We start from the raw sequence: 19,435 nt of genomic DNA, 5'->3' as shown, positions 1-19,435 counted from the left end.
TCAGAGATGCGTTGTGCTCAGAATACAGGGATCAGAGATGCGTTGTGCTCAGAATACAGGGATCAGAGATGCGTTGTGCTCAGAATACAGGGATCAGACATGCGTTGTGCTCAGAATACAGGGATCAGACATGCGTTGTGTTTAGAATACAGGGATCAAAGATGCGTTGTGCTCAGAATGCAGGGATCAGAGATGCGTTGTACTCAGAATACAGGGATCAGACATGCGTTGTACTCAGAATACAGGGATCAGACATACGTTGTGCTCAGAATTCAGGGATCAAAGATGCGTGGTGCTCAGAATACAGGGATCAGACATAAGTTGTGGTCAGGATACAAGGATCAAAGATGCGTTGTGCTCAGAATACAGGGATCAGAGATGCGTTGTGCTCAGAATAAAGGGATCAGACATGCGTTGTGCTCAGAATAAAGGGATCAGACATGCGTTGTGCTCGGAATACAGGGATCAGACATGTGTTGTGCTCAGAATACAGGGATCAGAGATGCGTTGTGCTCAGAATACAGGGATCAGACATGTGTTGTGCTCAGAATACAGGGATCAGAGATGCGTTGTGCTCAGAATACAGGGATCAAAGATGCGTTGTGCTCAGAATACAGGGATCAAAGATGCGTTGTGCTCAGAATACAGGGATCAGAGATGCGTTGTGCCCAGAATAAAGGGATCACACATGCATTGTGCTTGGAATACAGGGATCAGACATGCGTTGTGCTCGGAATACAGGGATCAAACATGCGTTGTGCTCAGAATACAGGGATCAGACATGCGTTGTGCTCAGAATACAGGGATCAGACATGGGTTGTGCTCAGAATACAGGGATCAGACATGCGCTGTGCTCAGAATGCAGAGATGCGTTGTGCTCAGAATACAGGGATCAGACATGCGTTGTGCTCAGAATGCAGAGATGTGTTGTGCTCAGAATACAGGGTTCAGACATGTGTTGTGCTCAGAATACAGGGATCAGACATGCGTTGTGCTCAGAATACAGGGTTCAAACATCCTTTGTGCTCAGAATACAGGGATCAGACATGCGTTGTGCTCAGAATACAGGGATCGGGGGGTGATGTGAAGGCCAATAGAGGACACTGCTATGGGATGGCCCTTCCTAAAGCAGTGTCCTCTGGCCCCTTCACATACCCACCACATACACAGCAGTGTCCTCTGCGCCCCCTCCCTTTCCCCCATAGCACTGTCCTACCTGTGTATGTGCAGACAGAGTCCTCCACATTGTTATGCTTTAGCGCCCTCCGCCCGAGCCCCTGCACAGGAAGCCGCTCTCCTATTGGCCTCAAAGTCCAGGAAGGGAGGAGTCATTCTTCTCTTCCTCTGTATTCCTTCCCACTGGGCTGTCCTCAGTGCATGCAGGGAGGGTTTTGCCGCCCCGCTGCCTGATCGATCGCACTGATGATAGGAAGCGAGCCGACTCCTCCGCGCCTGCACCGCCAGTGCAAGAGGCTACCTTGCTGGGGGATTCCCTCCCCTATCCTGGTGGCGCTCTGAGTGCCCACAGAGAGGGCTCGGCGTACCAGCTGTGGCACGCGTGCCATAGGTTCGCCATCACTGCAATAGAACAACAAATAATAGAATTCTTTAAAAAAAATTAAAACTCAACATCTTTATTACTAGTTTGGGATACTATGAAGACATATATACGTGGGGTTATGATTAAAGAAATATCTAAAATTAAGAGATCATCTAGAAGTTGTGAGGAGGAGGTAATGCAAAGGGTGACTCAAATAGAGCAGGATTATATAACTGATCCCATAGAAGAAAAACGCTCAGCCTGGCAGGAAGCTTAACCACTCGCCGACCCCCGCACGCCAATGTACGTTCCTACTTTGGGGACGGATATCGTTGTTATGGCAACAGCTAGCTGCCATAACCCCGGAATCCCTGTGTTTGGGCGGCGGTCGGCTACATGATAAAAGCGGTCTCTGCGGCGGATTCACCGTGAGATCACTTTTATCGGTGGTGGGAGAGGGCCCCACTGCCCTGTGTAAAAATAAATAAAATCAAGTAAAATAAATAAGACATTTTTTTTTTTTTTTTAAACGCCCCGTCCCGACGAGCTCGCGTGCAGAAGCGAACGCATACGTGAGTAGCGCCCGCATATGAAAACGGTGGTCAAACCACACATGTGAGGTATCGCCGCAATCGTTAGAGCGAGAGCAATAATTCTAGCCCTAGACTTCCTTTGTAACTCAAAACATGCAAGGGTAAAAGTTTGATGCCATTCCATGAGTGAGTGCAATTTTGAAGCGTGATATGTTGGGTATCAATTTACTTGGCGTAACATTATCTTTCACAATATAAAAATTGGGCTAACTTTACTGTTGTCTTATTTTTTTATTCAAAAAAAGTGCGCTTGTAAGACCGCTGCGCAAATACGGTGTGAAAAAAGAATTGCAATGACCGCCATTTTATTCTCTAGGGTGTTAGAAAAAAAACAATACATAACGTTTGGGGGTTCTAAGTAATTTTCTAGCAAAAAAAAATGTTTTAAACATGTAAACACCAAAATCTCAAAACAAGGCTGGTTCTTTAAGTGGTTAAAAAATCCATAAAACCTTATTTCTAACTAAAGCAGAAAATAGTAGATTTTTTCAAAATCAAAACTCTGGTGAAAAAATTAATGATGCACTCAAATTAACCTTTCAACCCTGCACAGATCATGTAATGAATATAAATATCAAATCCCAAAAAAATAATTCCTCTGTGTGAAATCCAACAAAAATAAATGCAGTGTGTGTACACAAACTCCAAATCACATGTTATAAATAAAACGGAAAATTGAATACTTACCTTTCCGTAATTTTCCTTTCCTGGCGTCTACCCATGGCAGCATACCGATGGTTGGTTGCTCCGCCCCCTACCAACCCACAGGACCACTTTAACTCTGTAAAAAAGAGTTGCTCCCCTCAGCCGGTATTCTTGTAACTAGACCTCATAACGCTAAGGATTATTGAAGGGAGGGTGTATGCTGCCATGGGTAGGCACCAGGAAAGGAAAATTACGGAAAGGTAAGTATTCAATTTTCCGTTTTCCTGGTGCCTCCATGGCAGCATACCAATGGTAAATAACTCGCTTACAGGGAGGGTACTGCAATAAGAAATTTAATGAGAAAAAAAAATTACAGTACAGATGACTGCAAACTCCTTTCCCCAAACTCTCGGGAAGTAAGAACTGCTGGGTCTACACTATAGTGAGACATAAAAGTGCTGAAGGATGACCAACTGGCCACTCGGCAAATTGTCTCAGGGGAGACCCGTGCCAAGGCTGCCCAGGAGGAGGCTATTCCACTCATTGAATGCGCATTGACTGCATCTGGAACTGGAAGACCACTAGCCTGATATGCTCTTTGGATTAACCTCACTATCCAGCTTGCCAAGGTAGTCTTGGATGCTGCCATTCCCTTCTTGGCGCCCTTTGGGATAACAAATAGCCGTTGATCATTCCTGAACTGTTGCGTCAAATTTAAGTAGTTTCTTAGGGATCTGGCTATATCCAACTCATGCAGCCTCAAGGAGGCTGGGTCCTTCCCGAATGCTGGAAGAACCCACTCCTGGTTCAGATGGAAGACTGAAGGTACTTTAGGAATGAATTGATGAATAGACTGCAACACCACTCTGTCTGGGAAGAAGGTGATGTAGGGTTCTTGCGACCCTAACGCTTGGATCTCCGATACTCTGCGACCTGAAGTGATGGCGATTAGAAAGACCGCCTTCAAAGAAATATCCTCCAAGGTGCATTCTTCTGTGGGAGCAAAAGGAGGTTTTGAAAGGACACTAAGCACGATAGTCAAGTTCCATTTGGGGTATAGCGTTTTCCTGGGAGGTCGCAATCTTAGGACTGCCTTCAAGAAACGTTCTACAAGAGGATCTAGTGCCCACCGGGTATCTGTTAAAGCTGAAAGGGCTGAAACCCGGTTCAGGCCCAAACCTAAGTCCAATCCACTCTGTAAAAACAGAAGTATATTCTGGACTCCGGGATTCAGGGAATCAAAATGGTTAGTCTCTGCTAATTCCATAAACTTTCTCCAAACTGTATTTGGGGGTGGTTTTAGTAGATGATTTTCTGGCCTGTAGTAGCGTTTGGATAACACTATGTGAACATCCTAGCTCGCCCAACCTCTTCCGCTCAACTTCCAGGCCCTCAAGTCTAGGATCTCCGGATGCGGGTGACAGAACTTGTCCTGAGACAGAAGGTTGTCTATGCGTGGAAGGGGAAGCGGTTTGCACAAGGCCATCTTGACTAGGAGCGTGAACCATGGTCTTTTGGCCCAGTACGGAATCACTGCCAAAACTGTGATCTTCTCTGTTGTTAGGCGTTGAAGAAACCTCAAAATCAGAGGGGTTGGGGGATATGCATATCCCATCTGAAAGTTCCATGATTGGGTTAGGGCATCCACCCCTGCTGACCTCGGAGATGGGAATCTCGAAAAAAAACAGAGGTGTATTTGCATTGAACGGGGAGGCAAACAGATCTATTTGGGGAGTGCCCCATTGCTGGCATATCCAGAGGAAGACTCTCGGATTCAGAGACCATTCGTTGTTGTGGCTGAAAGATCTTGAAAGATGATCGGCTAACTGATTCTCAGGCCCTGGTATATATGAGGCCTGTAGGTTGACTAAATTCCTCTCGGCCCTTGGGTGTCACTTCATTCAAGAGGGACCTGCTGTGCGTTCCCCCTTGATTCTGGACATAGGCCACTTGCCGCTCTGTTGTCCATCTGGAGAAGGATGGATCTGCCCTTGAGGAAGGTGGCTAGAGACAAAATCGCCAACCAAGCTGCCCTTAGCTCCAAGGTATTTGACACTACTCCCGCTGAATCAAATTGCTATCTCCCCTGTACTAACTGGTCTTAATAGTGTGCTCCCCTTCCTAACCGACTTGCGTCTGTCGTCAGAACAGTCCATGGGATGGGACCAAGGGGACAGTGAAGCAGAAGGTTGGATGACCTTGTCCACCACCAGAGGCTGGATTTCATCGCGGGCGTAATCAATATCCTCTGATCCAGGCGATTCTTCTTCCACTGTGATAGAAAGCCCAGCAGGAAAGCCTGTAGATGCCATCTGGCCCATTTCACCATGGGTATGCATGAAGAGAGGGATCCGAGCAGGCTCAGACAGTCTGATGCTGACATGGAATGGCTCGCCAGTGCCCTTTTCACTTTCCCTATCAATGAAGGAATCTTTTCTGATGGGAGCGAGACTGCTTTTTCTGGAGTGTTGAAGAATGCTCCTAGGTATGTTATCTCCTGCGTGGGTGTGAGCTGACTTTTGGAGTAGTTGATCAGCCATCCAAACTTGATCAGCGTGTCTAGGACCAATTGCACATTAATCTCCAAGGTTTGTCTGTGCTGGGATAGAATTAGGATATCGTCCAAATAATGTAGTACTCGAATCCTCTTCTCTTGAAGAGGAGCCAAGATCGCCACTAGTACTTTGGTGAAGGTTCTGGGTGCTGTTGAAATCTCGAAGGGAAGGCATTGGAATTGAAGATGTAAGTCGCTTACTCTGAACCGAAGGAGAGGCTGAAACTGCGGGTGGATAGGTATATGAAGATACGCATCTTGAAGGTCTATGGAAGCCATCCAATCCCCTGGTTGAACGTATAGAATAACTGTGTTTGAGGACTCCATTTTGAAATGTTCCACATGGATATGCCTGTTCAACCTCTTCAGATCCAGTACAGGCCTCCAACCCCCCCGACTTCTGGGGGACCAAGAAGACTGGGGAATAAAAGCCTAAGCGTTTTTCCGAGTCTGGAACTGGTACCACTGCCTGCTGGAGAATAAGCATTTTGACATATTGAAGAAGGGCCTCCTTTTTTTTCTTTGGAAGTTGGAATTTTGGTGGGCTGGAAGGAAAAAAGGGGGGGTTGCCTTTTGAATTTCCAGGAATGGCCTTGAAGGACCGTGGATACTGACCACTGGTCTTCACAATCTTCCACCCAAACCTGGGCAAACGCCTAAAACCACCCAAACCTGGGGAGACTGGCTCCCACCGGACCAGTTTGGGTGGGGAGGGCATCAAAAGGACTTCTGGCTCTCAACCATGGATGTAAAGGCTTTAGGTTTTACTGACCTCAAAAAAGTGGCTTGCGAGCTTTTCCAGCTTCTTCTGTATTCCTTTCCTGGGCGGTATGATCTGGAATCCTTCCCTCTTAACTGGCCTGCTGGGCGTGTAGCAAATCTCTTCCTTCTGCCTCTGTCCTGGGGAATCAAACCACTTTTCCCCCCTGTGAGTCTGGTAATAGACGCATCCATTTTCTCACCAAACAGGGCTTTCCCATCATATGGAATACGAGACCAGGATTGTTTAGATGTTGGGTCGGCCGACAATGGCTTCAGCCATAACGCTCTTCTGGCCGTGATGGAATACAGCATGGCTCTGGAAGAACATTTTAAGACATCAATAGCTGCTTCTGCTATGAAATCTGAAGCCAATTTTAATTCATCCAGTGCCTTAATAATTTCTTCCCCACACCTTGTCTGAGGGCTGTTTCCACGTTGTCCGACCATACTCTGGTAGCCCTCAAGATCGAGGTCAGAGCTACCGCCGGTTTACATGTTCCTCCAGCTGCCTGATAAGCCTTTTTTAGGTCTAAGTCAATTCTTCGGTCAAGAACATTCTTAAAGGAGACTGCGTCTTCTAATGGTAGAGTCGTATTTCTGGCTAACCTCATAATTGAGGCGTCTACAGTCGGTACAGTATCAAAAAGCTGCGCGTCTGCTTCTGCCAGCGGATATAACTTGAGAAAACGATTATAAGCAATAGGTCTTCTGTCCACTTTCTGCCACTTGTCTGTCACTACCTCTTTGATTTCTTCCATCAAGGGGAAAGTTGATAATTTCTTTTTGGAGGTGTGGAAAATATTTCTGTGTTTTTAGATGGCGGCTCTGGATCTTCCTCCCACTGGATTCCATCCTTATCCGCGGTGATGAAAGGCTCAACTAGAGCGAAGTCAAATGCCGAAGTATTATCCTCCACCATTTCTGTCTCGTCTTCAGAATTAACTTCTGCGTCTGCATAAGGAGTGGGCGCATTTACTGCCGTTTCGGCCGAGGATGGGTTAATTCGGTCTTGGGATAAGGCCAACTCCCTGACTGAATCCTTGATCAGGCTTTTAATTGATTACAGCGACTGCTGTTTGTCTCTTTCTTTGTCACCCGTAGCCTCTAGTAGGCACTGCCCGCATACTAATTTTTCAGGCAGGGCTTATTTTCCACATACCCAACATGTTTTTTCTCTTGGATACACGGGTCTGTGGGATTTGTGCCTGCTAGGGGTATGTCGGGGTGACCTCTGGCCACTGCGGGAGGCATGAGCAGAGGATGAATGAGAGTGACCCGAGCTTCTATGACCTTTTGATCTCCTATCTGGAGCACTTCGGTGGGATGACCTGTGGGATGATCCCCGATGTGGGCTATAGTAAAAATAGAAACAAAAAGAAAATATGTTCCAACTTGCCCAGAGTGCTCTTTTTTTTTTTTTTCAAAAAAAAAAAAACTTACCTGACTGTTGCAGCCCTTACCCAGTGGTATGATGAAGATCCTTTTGATGCGGCATTGAATCATTAGGGGCAGCTGGGGAGAAAAAAGAAGACACTAATAAAGAAAAATATAAAAAAAAAGAGAAAAAGGATTTTTTTTTTTACATATACCTACATATATATATGTATACATATCCCCACATGCGATGCCCTACCCCAATAATACCTTGGCCAGGCTCCATTGTATGAAAAAAAATAGGGAAGACACCCAGAGAGATGTCTTCTCCTTGAAAGCTGGCTGCCTAATGAATGCAAAGGCTCTCCATTTATTATGAGAGCACTTTGGGAGTACCAAGATGGCTGCCAAAGGCCTCAATGCGCTACTGCGCATGCGCCACGGCATCCCGTGACATCATGCCGTGACTCTGCCCCCCTGCTGGGTAAAACAGAGCCGAACAGCGTGCGCTAAGCGCTGCACATTCCCACAGGAGGAGGGGGAGAAAAAACTCATGGAGGAACACTTGAGAGGCAGGTAACAACATGATGAATGCATATATACCTATGGGACATACCATAAGGAAAAAATAGAGGAGAAAGATAGGCTCCTGTTAATTTTCCAAAATCGGCCCAAAAAAGATCCACAGAAAAACAGGCTTCCGTACTTATCTGGTGCCTTTAGCAGCCCAAGCAATGGGGCTCCATACTGCAGGAGAGCATGAACCTGCAACGGTTACACCATGAAGCAGTGAGGTAGGGCTGATAGTGATCCTGCAGGAATGAGGACAGAGAAAAGAATACCGGCTGAGGGGAGCAACTCTTTTTTTTTATAGAGTTAAAGTGGTCCTGTGGGTTGGTATGGGGCGGAGCAACCAACCATTGGTATGCTGCCATGGAGGCACCAGGAAAATATAATATATATCATGTTATAAATAAAATATAATATATAAATCATTCCACCTCTGTGGAAGTTCAACCAAACCAAAATTAATGACCTGTGAATTGTCTAAACGTGTTAGTGATAAATGATGGGTAAAATGGATCACTAGCAGGTCTCATGAGATAATACTACAACTGCAAACAACAAAACCTTTTCCGATACCACAGTCAGGTGCCTGCAATTTATACACCAATGTTGATATTATATATGTCCAATTTCAACTTATTGTGCAGGTCTGTTTCAAATCTTGCAAATCACTCTGAGGTGTTCCTTGGGCTATTAGACACTTACAGGTGTCAGTTGATTCATGCAATTCATGCAAAAGAAAGAATACACATCATTGCACAATGATCAAAAGATGCACAGGGCTAATGAAGAACGAAGAATGCACTCACATATCTCTGGATGCTAAGCACTTAGTGAAAACAATCAGCCGCTCACTGCGAGACTCCTTACAGTGCTGCTATACTGCTGACAGCCAGCCTCCATAGTACTCATGTAACTTTTTCAAGGATGGCCATGTGATGCTGGAGCCTCCATATTTAAGCTTGTGTCAGCGTCACAGTTGCCATAGTGACATCGGTTATCATAGGATCATCATGTTGTTTCCACACAGTTAAGTGCCGTTAAATTGGATATACAACCAACTCAAATAACTTTATTACAAACGCATTTCTCACATATAGCACTAACATTAAAAACACCCACACTGAATCATAATGTGAGTTTGAATAAAGAACAGCAGTATCTAACAGATAGACTCCCTCTGGTGGTGGCTGCTAATATTGCACATACTAAATCATAGGTATTAGCTAAATCCTTATATTATTATTATTATTTCAGGTACTTATATAGTGCCATCAATTTACGCAGCGCTTTACATATACATTGTACATTCACATCAGACCCTACCCTCAAGGAGCTTACATTCTAAGGTCCCTAACTCATATTCATACATACTAGGGACAATTTAGACAGGATCCAATTAACCTACCAGCGTGTCTTTGGAGTGTGGGAGGAAACCGGAGTATCCGGAGGAAACCCACGCAGGCACAGGGAGAACATGCAAACTCCAGGCAGGTAGTGTCCAGTGACCCTTCTTAATGCTAGGCGAAAGTGCTATCCACCACACCACTGTGCTGCCCCATATATAAGCTGCCATAAATATAATTATACAGGGGATCAGTAATAATATACCAAATAACTACTACTGACCACTTTAGAATGATTGCAGCTTAATTATTTTGTTATTTTTCAGTCACTATTTATTTCAAATGATCATTTCAGCGCTTTATCAATTTACACATTTCACTATGAGATGGGGGAACAGGTGGGGCGCATGTTAGCTGCAATAGCTCGGGCTCAAGAGGGTCCTATAACTGTTGCAGCAGTTAAAGATGCAGAAGGAGTAGTGAGGTATGATACTCTGATAGTATTCAGAATATATTTGTTGACTTCTATACCTTACTTTATGAATCAAAGGTGGAGAAGTCAATGAACCAAGTAAAACAATTTATGGATAAATTGTTTTTTCCTAAACTTAAATTAGAGGAAAGAGATTTTCTCGATAGCCCTATATCCCTGGAAGAACTAAAATAAGCAGTTTTGCACACAATAATAAAACTCCCGGGATGGACGGACTACCGATGTAAGTCGATAAAAAATTTGGTAAGATTCTATTGCCAGAACTGTTAGAAGTACTTAATGACGCCTTCCAGAAACAAAGGCTCCCTGAGTCAATGCAGGAAACGATAATTATAGTAATTCCAAAACTGGGTAAGGACCCAATGCTGCCTGAGTCTTATCGCCCTATCTCTCTCCTCACCTCAAATGTTAACATATTGGACCGGGTTCTTGCAAACAGATTATCATGGTATATTAACACTTTGATTCATGAGGACCAAACAGGTTTTATTTTAACTAGAGCAGCTTCAACTAATATACGTAGACTTTTTTTAAACATGCAGCTTCCTAAGGAAAATATGGGATCCAGAGCAATAATGTGCCTGGATGCCCAAAAAGCCTTTGATATGGTGGAATGGGAATACCTATGGACCGTATTGGAGGCCTTTGGTATAGGCCCGAGATTTTTAAAATGGGTCAAAATGTTATATAGGGAACCAAAAGCAAGGGTAAGAATTAACAATACACTATCTAGACCCTTTAATCTGTCTAGAGGTACTAGGCAGGGATGCCCTCTGTCCCCACTATTGTTTGCAATAGCATTGGAACCTCTTGCCCTTGTGATTAGACAATCAGTGAAAATAGTTAGGTTTCAACGAGCAGGAAGAGAGCCAAAGTAGCTCTCTATGCAGATGATGCTCTTATTTTCCTGGGGGATACCTCAAAGTCATTAACGGAACTTGTGAGCCTTATCTCCATATTTGGGCGAATCTCGGGGTACCAGATTCATTGGGATAAATCTGAACTAATACCATTAGACGAATTAAAAGTCCCTTCACTAAATCACGCATCTCAAATTCAAATTAAGTGTGTAGTGAGATACCTGGGGATTGAGATTTCACGAAATGCAAAAGATTACATTAAACTGAATCCTAAACTTTTATTGGTAAAATGTAAGGATAAATGCCCAAGTTGGTGTAAATTACTACTGACAGTGATAGACAGGGCAAACATTGTTAAAATGATTTGGTCCCCACAATTGCTCTATGTGTTTAATAATTCTCCCGTATGGATTACAACATTTTGGTTAAGAAAAATAGAATCACTCTTTAAAGAGCTTATTTGGAAGAAAAAACCACCACGCATTAAGTTAACAACATTAATGTTAAATAAAGGAGCAGGCAGATTGGCGATTCCCCATCCAAAAAGCTATTTTTTAGCTTCGCAAATACAACACTTTTTTGGATGGACAGTAATGGCAGATTCTGATTCTATACAGAGCCTGCTATTATCAGTATATCCCGATTACCCATTGCTCTCTTTGTTGGAGACGAGAAACCAATGGTCTAATAAAGACTTTATTACAGGAGAATTGTTTGACAAGGTATGGCAGAAAATGAAAAAAATCATGGAAATAAAAGGTTATACGGCATACACCCCTATATGGAATAATATCATCTATGCGGAACTGATGAAACTGGAAGGGTTTCAGATATGGAGACTCAAGGGATTAAGATATTTGACACAGGTATACCAGGACGAAGTGATAAAAACCTTTATTGAACTAAGAAATTAATATAATATCCCAAACAAAAGATTTTTTAAATTCCTACAGCTTAGGCACGCATTACAAGCACAGGGCCGACTGACGGAAATGAAATTTAATAATTCAGAGGTAATAGCCTTGTTGGAAAAGACAAAAAAAAGGGTCTGATTTCACAAATCTATAATATACTATATGATAAATTTAAAGGAACAGTAGATATACCAGCAAGAGCAGCGTGGTCATGTGATATAGGACCAATCTCAGATGAACAATGGGCATCTGCACTTTCGGTAACATCCCTGTCATCTCTATCCCCAACACAAAATTTAACACAAATATTCATATTACACAGGGCTCATTATACATCAGAGAAATTATTTAAATGGAAATGTAGAGATACAGCCCAATGCCCCAGATGTAAAGGGAGTCCGGCGAACTTAATCCATATGTTATGGAGATGCCTCAAGCTCCATCGCTATTGGCACAAAGTGATGTCAATGATTAATAAGGACTAGGATGTCTCCTGAACCGGGAGGCTGCCTCTTGGGTGTCCTAGACGAATGGCGTATCCCGGGGGAATACAGGATATCATTAACTAGGATCTTATTTCAGGTGCGTAAGCTCATAGCGCAAAAGTGGACATCAATCATCAAGCTCACCTACAATAGCGGAATGGAAGATACAAATAAGGGAAACGTTAGTTAAGGAAAAGTATATACAGTCAGGTCCATAAATATTGGGACATCGACACAATTCTAAACTTTTTGGCTTTATACACCACCACAATGGATTTGAAATGAAACGAACAAGATGTGCTTTAACTGCAGACTTTCAGCTTTAATTTGAGGGTATTTACATCCAAATCAGGTGAACGATGTAGGAATTACAACAGTTTGTATATGTGCCTCCCACTTTTTAGGGGCCAAAATTAATGGCACAGATTAACAATCATCCATCAAACTTTCACTTTTTAATACTTGGATGCAAATCCTTTGCAGTCAATTACAGCCTGAAGTCTGGAACGCATAGACATCACCAGACGCTGGGTTTCATCCCTGGTGATGCTCTGCCAGGCCTTTACTGCAACCGTCTTCAGTTCCTGCTTGTTCTTGGGGCATTTTCCCTTCAGTTTTGTCTTCAGCAAGTGAAATGCGGATTCGGATTCAGGTCAGGTGATTGACTTGACCATTACATAACATTCCACTTCTTTCCCTTAAAAAACTCTTTTGGTTGCTTTAGCAGTATGCTTCGGGTCCTTGTCCATCTGCACTGTGAAGCGCCGTCCAATGAATTCTGAAGCATTTAGCTGAATATGAGCAGATAATATTGCCCAAAACACTTCAGAATTCATCCTGCTGCTTTTGTCAGCAGTCACATCACCAATAAATACAAGAGAACCAGTTCCATTGGCAGCCATACATGCCCACGCCATGACACTACCACCACCATGCTTCACTGATGAGGTGGTATGCTTTGGATCATGAGCAGTTCCTTTCCTTCTCCATACTCTTCTCTTCCCACCACTCTGGTACAAGTTGATCTTGGTCTCATCTGTCCATAGGATGTTGTTTCAGAACTGTGAAGGCTTTTTTAGATGTTGTTTGGCAAACTCTAATCTGGCCTTCCTGTTTTTGAGGCTCACCAATGGTTTACATCTTGTGGTGAACCCTCTGTATTCACTCTGATGAAGTATTCTCTTCATTGTTGACTTTGACACATGTACACCTACTTCCTGGAGAGTGTTCTTGATCTGGTCAACTGTTGTGAAGGGTGTTTTCTTCACCAGGAAAATAATTCTTCGGTCATCCACCACAGTTGTTTTCCATGGTCTTCGGGGTCTTTTGGTGTTACTGAGCTCACCGGTGCATTCTTTCTTTTTAAGGATGTTCCAAACAGTTGATTTGGCCACACCTAATGTTTTACCTCTCTGATGGGTTTGTTTTGTTTTTTCAGCCTAATGATTGCTTGCTTCACTGATAGTGACAGCTCTTTGGATTTCATATTGAGAGTTGACCGCAACAGATTCCAAATGCAAATAGCACACTTGAAACGAACTCTGGACCTTTTATGTGCTCCTTGTAAATGGGGAATAACACACACCTGGCCATGGAACAGCTGGGCAGACAATTGTCCCATTACTTTGGGTCCCTAAAAAAAGTGGGAGGCACATATACAAACTGTTGTAATTCCTATACTGTTCACCTGATTTGGATGTATATACCCTCAAATTAAAGCTGAAAGTCTGCAGTTAAAGCACATCTTGTTCGTTTCATTTCAAATCCGTTGTGGTGGTGTATAGAGCCAAAAAGATTTCAATTGTGTCGATTACATAGATGAAAGATTATTAGATAGATTACATAGATGAAAGCAATGAAAGTAAAGGTGTACTATAGAAAATACGGATTTAACGATATACATTTCATGATAGCAATTATGGGTGAAAATCCACCGTGGAAAAAGGAGGGCAGTTGATAACTGGTTAGCTATATCCCACAATGTTGAAAATGATATATAGTTATCAACATGAATCCAGGACAAAGAACAATGTGCAGATAACAAAGTGAGATAAGACAAATTCACCCAAGATGAAGGAGATGTAATACTATATATATAATATATATATATATATATATATATATATATATATATATATATATATATATATATATATATATATATATATATATATATATATATATATAGATTATAAATACACACATACATATAAAAATAAATATAAAATATAATCATATTACTTTGGATGTAGGTGACATTTTTTGGTTTTCTTCCTTTTTCTTTTTGTATTGCTATCTAGGTCTATGAAATGTTTTTAATTTTTAATTTGTATGTTTGGGGTATTCTATTTACATATGCATCAGTTGTTTCCTCAACACTGGTGTTCTTAGGTGCGGCTCAACTTGGGGGTGCGCTTTAAATATCTTATATTGAGATCATACCAATGTGAACAAGCACGGTATATCCGGGTGAAACACGTTAACTTTGGTCCTGTTTTTCTTGTCTGGCATGCAACAACTAAGAATTTCTAGAAGCATTTACCTCGTTCCAGTGTGCGGCCATCTCTTCTTCTTACAGCAATCTTCAGACTCTTTCAAAGAGGGAGATGCAGATAAACATGACTGAATAAATCCTGCTTTGTTCAAGTGGCCAGTGAAGATGATGATGGGGACCAAAAGGTTGTCACAATTCATTAGGCATGTGGTCAAAACACTCTAAATGAGTTGTTTGAACTTTCCTTGGGCAAGAGTCATCTATTCTGGCAAGGTCCAGTTTTCCTTCCAATACCAGCAACTGGTCTCAAAAGCTTTTTCGGGCCAACCAACCTTTTTCAGACTCTTCCAAAGAAAAGCTGCAGATCAGGATGACCTTTATTCAGTTTGAGCCCTCATTTGTAAGGCTGGTGAGATGCCTTAAGACAGAAGGAAAGCAGTCAAAGTATTACAAGTGCCTCCAAAGAGTGCTTTGCAATATCACTATGGTCCCTGAATTACGGCTCATGCTAGAAGAATAGAGCAAAAAGCATGTTTTCACAGCAGATGTCAAAGTTATGCCCGTGTGAAGAAGGTGTCCAGCATTTGGAGTCACCCCTTTTGGTCGGTGTGTCCCCTTATGGGATTGGTCAGATACATTTTTTTAACCTTAGAAGACAATGTTGCCTTCAAGGAAGTACTCATTCACTGCATTTGTTCATAGAAGATGAAGCTTAAATTGACCGTAGGCTTGTGCAATTTGTTTCATAACAAATTGAAATTTGTCCGAATTTTGCAACTTTCGGACATTCGGAAGCATTTGAATTCACAAACAAAGCAATTACGAATAAAACCGAATCCGAAATAAATTATATCGCAAATAGCGAATGCCTTCGGCATAATTTGTTGATGCGTTAACGTGGCCTAATGCAACAGCAACTCCACTTGTGATCCTGATTGCATAACGAATAATTAAATTGTATTCTAATCGATTCGTTTTATTCCCCAGTGAGCTACTAAACAGTTGGAAAGAAATTAATTCATCCAAATGTCCACTAAATTTAACGAATAGTGAAATGAAGAAATTCGTTATGCAAAATCGCGAGTCGACTCACTGTTGCATTAGGCTGTGTTAATGCTTCAATAAATTACGCCAAAGCCATTCGCTATTTGTGATACAATTTATTTTGGATTCCATTTTATTCGTAATCGCTTTGTTCGGAAATTCAAATGCATCCGAATGTACGAAAGTTGCAAAATTCAGACCAAATTCAATTTCAATTCGAATTCATTTGTTATTCCGGATATTAGAGAGTTACAGTTTTTTAGGCCAATCCAGTTGATATTTTGGGGGCTGGATCACTGGCATGGAGTAATTTACAGTCCAATCAGCTGCTTTATTTTGTGCTGGAGGTTGGATTAGAGGGAAAAAGTTTACTGCATTCCTGGGAACTGAGTGAGAAAGGGAGTTCGAGCAGAGGAGAGGAGTCTAGTAAAGTTGTTGTCAAGATGAATTCAAGCTCTCAACATGAGGTTCCTCCTCCTGGTACCAGCAGCACCCGTGACACAGCAACAAGAACCAACACCAGCACCTGTGAGTTTGTACCACCATTGTCTTTGTCATGTACGTCAGCATCTGTATTGCCAGGCCCAAACAGTCATACTTCCAACACCAGTACTACACAACATTCCAGTAGTCGTGTTAGGCCTCGCAGGAATGACTTTTCAAAGGGGAGGCAAATGAAGCAGCAGAAGCAGCTTGCCTGTCCTGTTTCAGTGCCTCAGCCAATGCGTTCAGGCAGATCTAGCAGCTGCAAGAGGCCAAGCTCTGTTACTTTGACTAGCAGTAGTGCTATGCTAAGGCCACCCTCCAAATAGAAAAGGTCAGGGATGGAAACTGTTGATGGTTCAAAATCCCCTACTAGCAGGGCTGAGAGGTCCTGCACTGAGACCAGGAAGCAGTCGGCATCTATTGAATGCCCTCACCTTTTTCTGGATCTTCCCCCAAGAACAACCTGCACAATTACTACTAGTGCCAGTTGTGTCTCCACCACCTTAGCTATGGGCACTTCGAAAAATGTGGTGACACCAAGTATTTTTTACAGGAAAGACCTGACAGTACCACCAACACAGGCTTTTGATTCTGAACATCCATTTAAGCAGCCTAAAACTGAAATATTAGAATATGAGCAAGACATTTTGCGCGCTCATAGTTCCACCACCACCACTATTGCTACTCCCATTGGCACCACCATCACCACTGAAAAAATTACATCTGCAGGTCATAGAAGTAATGAGAGAGATTTTTTTAGTCCCATTTCCCATTAGCTATCCCCGAGAAGAAGGAATTCAGCAGGTCCTCCCAACATCTGATGGTGATCCTCCTTCGCAAACATAGAAGATTCAGATTCTACCTTACCTTTTAATCTCGATCAGGAACCAAATATTTATGAGATAGACTATTCCCCTTCCCATATTAAATTTTATTCCCCACTGTTGTATTCCCCTGAAAGAAGAGCACCTGCATCTCATGTTCCGGTTGAGTCTCCCATAAACGTTAGTCCCGCCAGCACAACTGTTAGTCAAGTAACCTCCTTCACTATCCCTGACATGGGGCCACCTTCCATTTTATCACAAAAACACAGCAGCATAGCAAAGTGCACAGGCCAGGGTACAACGAAATTAAGCAAGTTGCTCTAGCATCTGCGGCTGAAGAGGAAACTCTCTCTAAAAAATCTTTATCACGCAGTGGCAGCAGCCGTCGTTTCCAAATTTGGGAGCATCTTGTGACAGTTGGTGATGGCCATACAGCTGCATGTAAACTGTGCAGCAGAGAAGTCAGCCGTGGGAGAATGTTGGGTCATCTTACGAACACTGGGATGAAGCAACACATGCTTACCCACCACAGGCCAGTGGTGCTAAGGGAAGAAATGGGTGTGGCTCCTCCATCTACCACAACTAGTACCAGCAGTGTCACACTCACCGCCACTTCTGGAGCTGCAGATTGTACTAAAATGCAAAATAAATACATACAGCCCACTACTGAACATTTTGGTAGTTTACATTACCAGGGAATGTCAAAACAGCAGTCCCGGAAACTTACACGCCTCATTGGACAGCTTATAGCTGTTGGGGGTGCTTCCTTCAATTTTGTGGAAGGGGAGCCCTTCAAGCAGCTTATGCAGGCTGTGGCACCACAATACTAGGTCCCTTCACGCACCACATTTAGTAGAACTGTAGTGCCCTCGCTGAACCGTTCATGTGTTGGGGTTTTAAAGGAGTTGCTGGGGAAGGCTGCTGGCCAATCACTGCACTTTACAACTGATTTATGAAGTGCTCCAAGTGGCCAGCATGCCTTCCTGTCCTTGACTGCCCAATGGTGGCAGCCCAATGTGTCGCAATATATACAACCACCACAAACAATTGCAAGGTCAAGAAAAACCTCAAGTGCTGTGGCCGCTGCTACAGTGCACAAGACAGGATTGCACTCCTACCTCCTAAATGCACTTCAGAAAATGATAGAGAAGTGGCTAGTGGAACAGGCAGGCACGGATGTCAAATGGGATTTGTTGTCAGTGATGGTGGAGCTAACATGACAAAGGCTATCCGTGATGGAAGATTTGTTGGTGTGCGCTGCTTTGCACACATCCTACATCTAGTCGTTAGGTCTGCACTCGATGGTAACACTAATGCCCCGTACACACGGTCGGATTTTCCGAAGGAAAATGTCCGATCGGAGCGTGTTGTCGGAAATTCCGACCGTGTGTGGGCTCCATCGGACATTTTCCATCGGATTTTCCGACACACAAAGTTGGACAGCAGGAGATAAAATTTTCCGACAACAAAATCCGATCGCGTCAATTCCGACCGTGTGTGGCCTGTTCCGACGCACAAAGTGCCACGCATGCTCAGAAGAAATTCCGAGACGGGACAGCTCGTTCTGGTAAACTTAGCGTTCGCAATGGATACAGCACTTTCGTCACGCTGCAATGTTCAAAATGGTTTAATACAGCGCACTCTCTTCTTCTTTATAACGTGACAAGAATTAAGTAGTTTTGCTGCTCATATTCACACACACTTCTCACAAACTTCTTTCGTTACTATTTATTGGGATTCCCTCAATATATTTTGATTTCTCACATCTGACAACATATTTTTGTATATTTTTTTTTTTTTTTTTTGCTTTAATGTAGATTCTTTTTTTGTGTTTCTATTTTTTTTTTTTTTTTTGCGATTTTGATTTGTACTCCCGAAAATGTTTGTGTGTGTTTTTTGTGACAAGTTCCCACAACACCATTGATATGTTGTTATATTTAATCTGTAGGAGATTGTTTGGTGTTGTCCCTTGTTAATTTCACATTGTACTTTAGAAATGTACCTGAATCGTCACCAACAAACTGTCCTTTTTGGATGAAAACACACACAGGAGAGTAGAATTTACCTAAAAAATTTTATTAAGGGCTCACAACTAAACAAAGAGGGAGGCAAAGCTGAAGAAACTGCAGAAGTGGGTGAAACCTTGGACCCCCAGGGCACACATCAACTATTTAAAAGCAAAATTGGTGGCCTGAGGAGTCCTTATCTAAGGGAGGGCAGTGTGGTCCAGAAGTCCCAGAGATCATGAACAGCAGCAGATGACATCTGTGTCCCCAGGCTGTGGTCATACGAGAGACTGCATCTTCTGTCAGACCAGACTGAACCCAGGGTCATCACTCTTTGGTCTTCTTTCCACGCTTCCTTCCACGCTGTGGCTGTGGTGGTGGAGTTGTGGCAGCAGGAGGAGGAGGAGGAGGAGGATCGTCGATCTCAATGACATCCATCTTGGGTGTT

At 43.0% G+C, this 19,435-nt stretch overlaps 1 protein-coding gene across 1 annotated transcript in view; it reads left to right on the top strand.

The window, feature by feature from the left end:
- The window catches only part of LOC141127386 (glycoprotein-N-acetylgalactosamine 3-beta-galactosyltransferase 1-like), a 119,591-nt gene that overhangs the window by 41,834 nt on the left and 58,322 nt on the right, over positions 1-19,435 (top strand). The gene's annotated exons all lie outside the window — the stretch shown is intronic.

This window comes from Aquarana catesbeiana, linkage group LG02, assembly GCF_042186555.1.
Source record: "Aquarana catesbeiana isolate 2022-GZ linkage group LG02, ASM4218655v1, whole genome shotgun sequence".
Lineage (NCBI taxonomy): Eukaryota > Metazoa > Chordata > Amphibia > Anura > Ranidae > Aquarana > Aquarana catesbeiana.
This window is presented reverse-complemented; position numbering and strand designations above follow the sequence as displayed.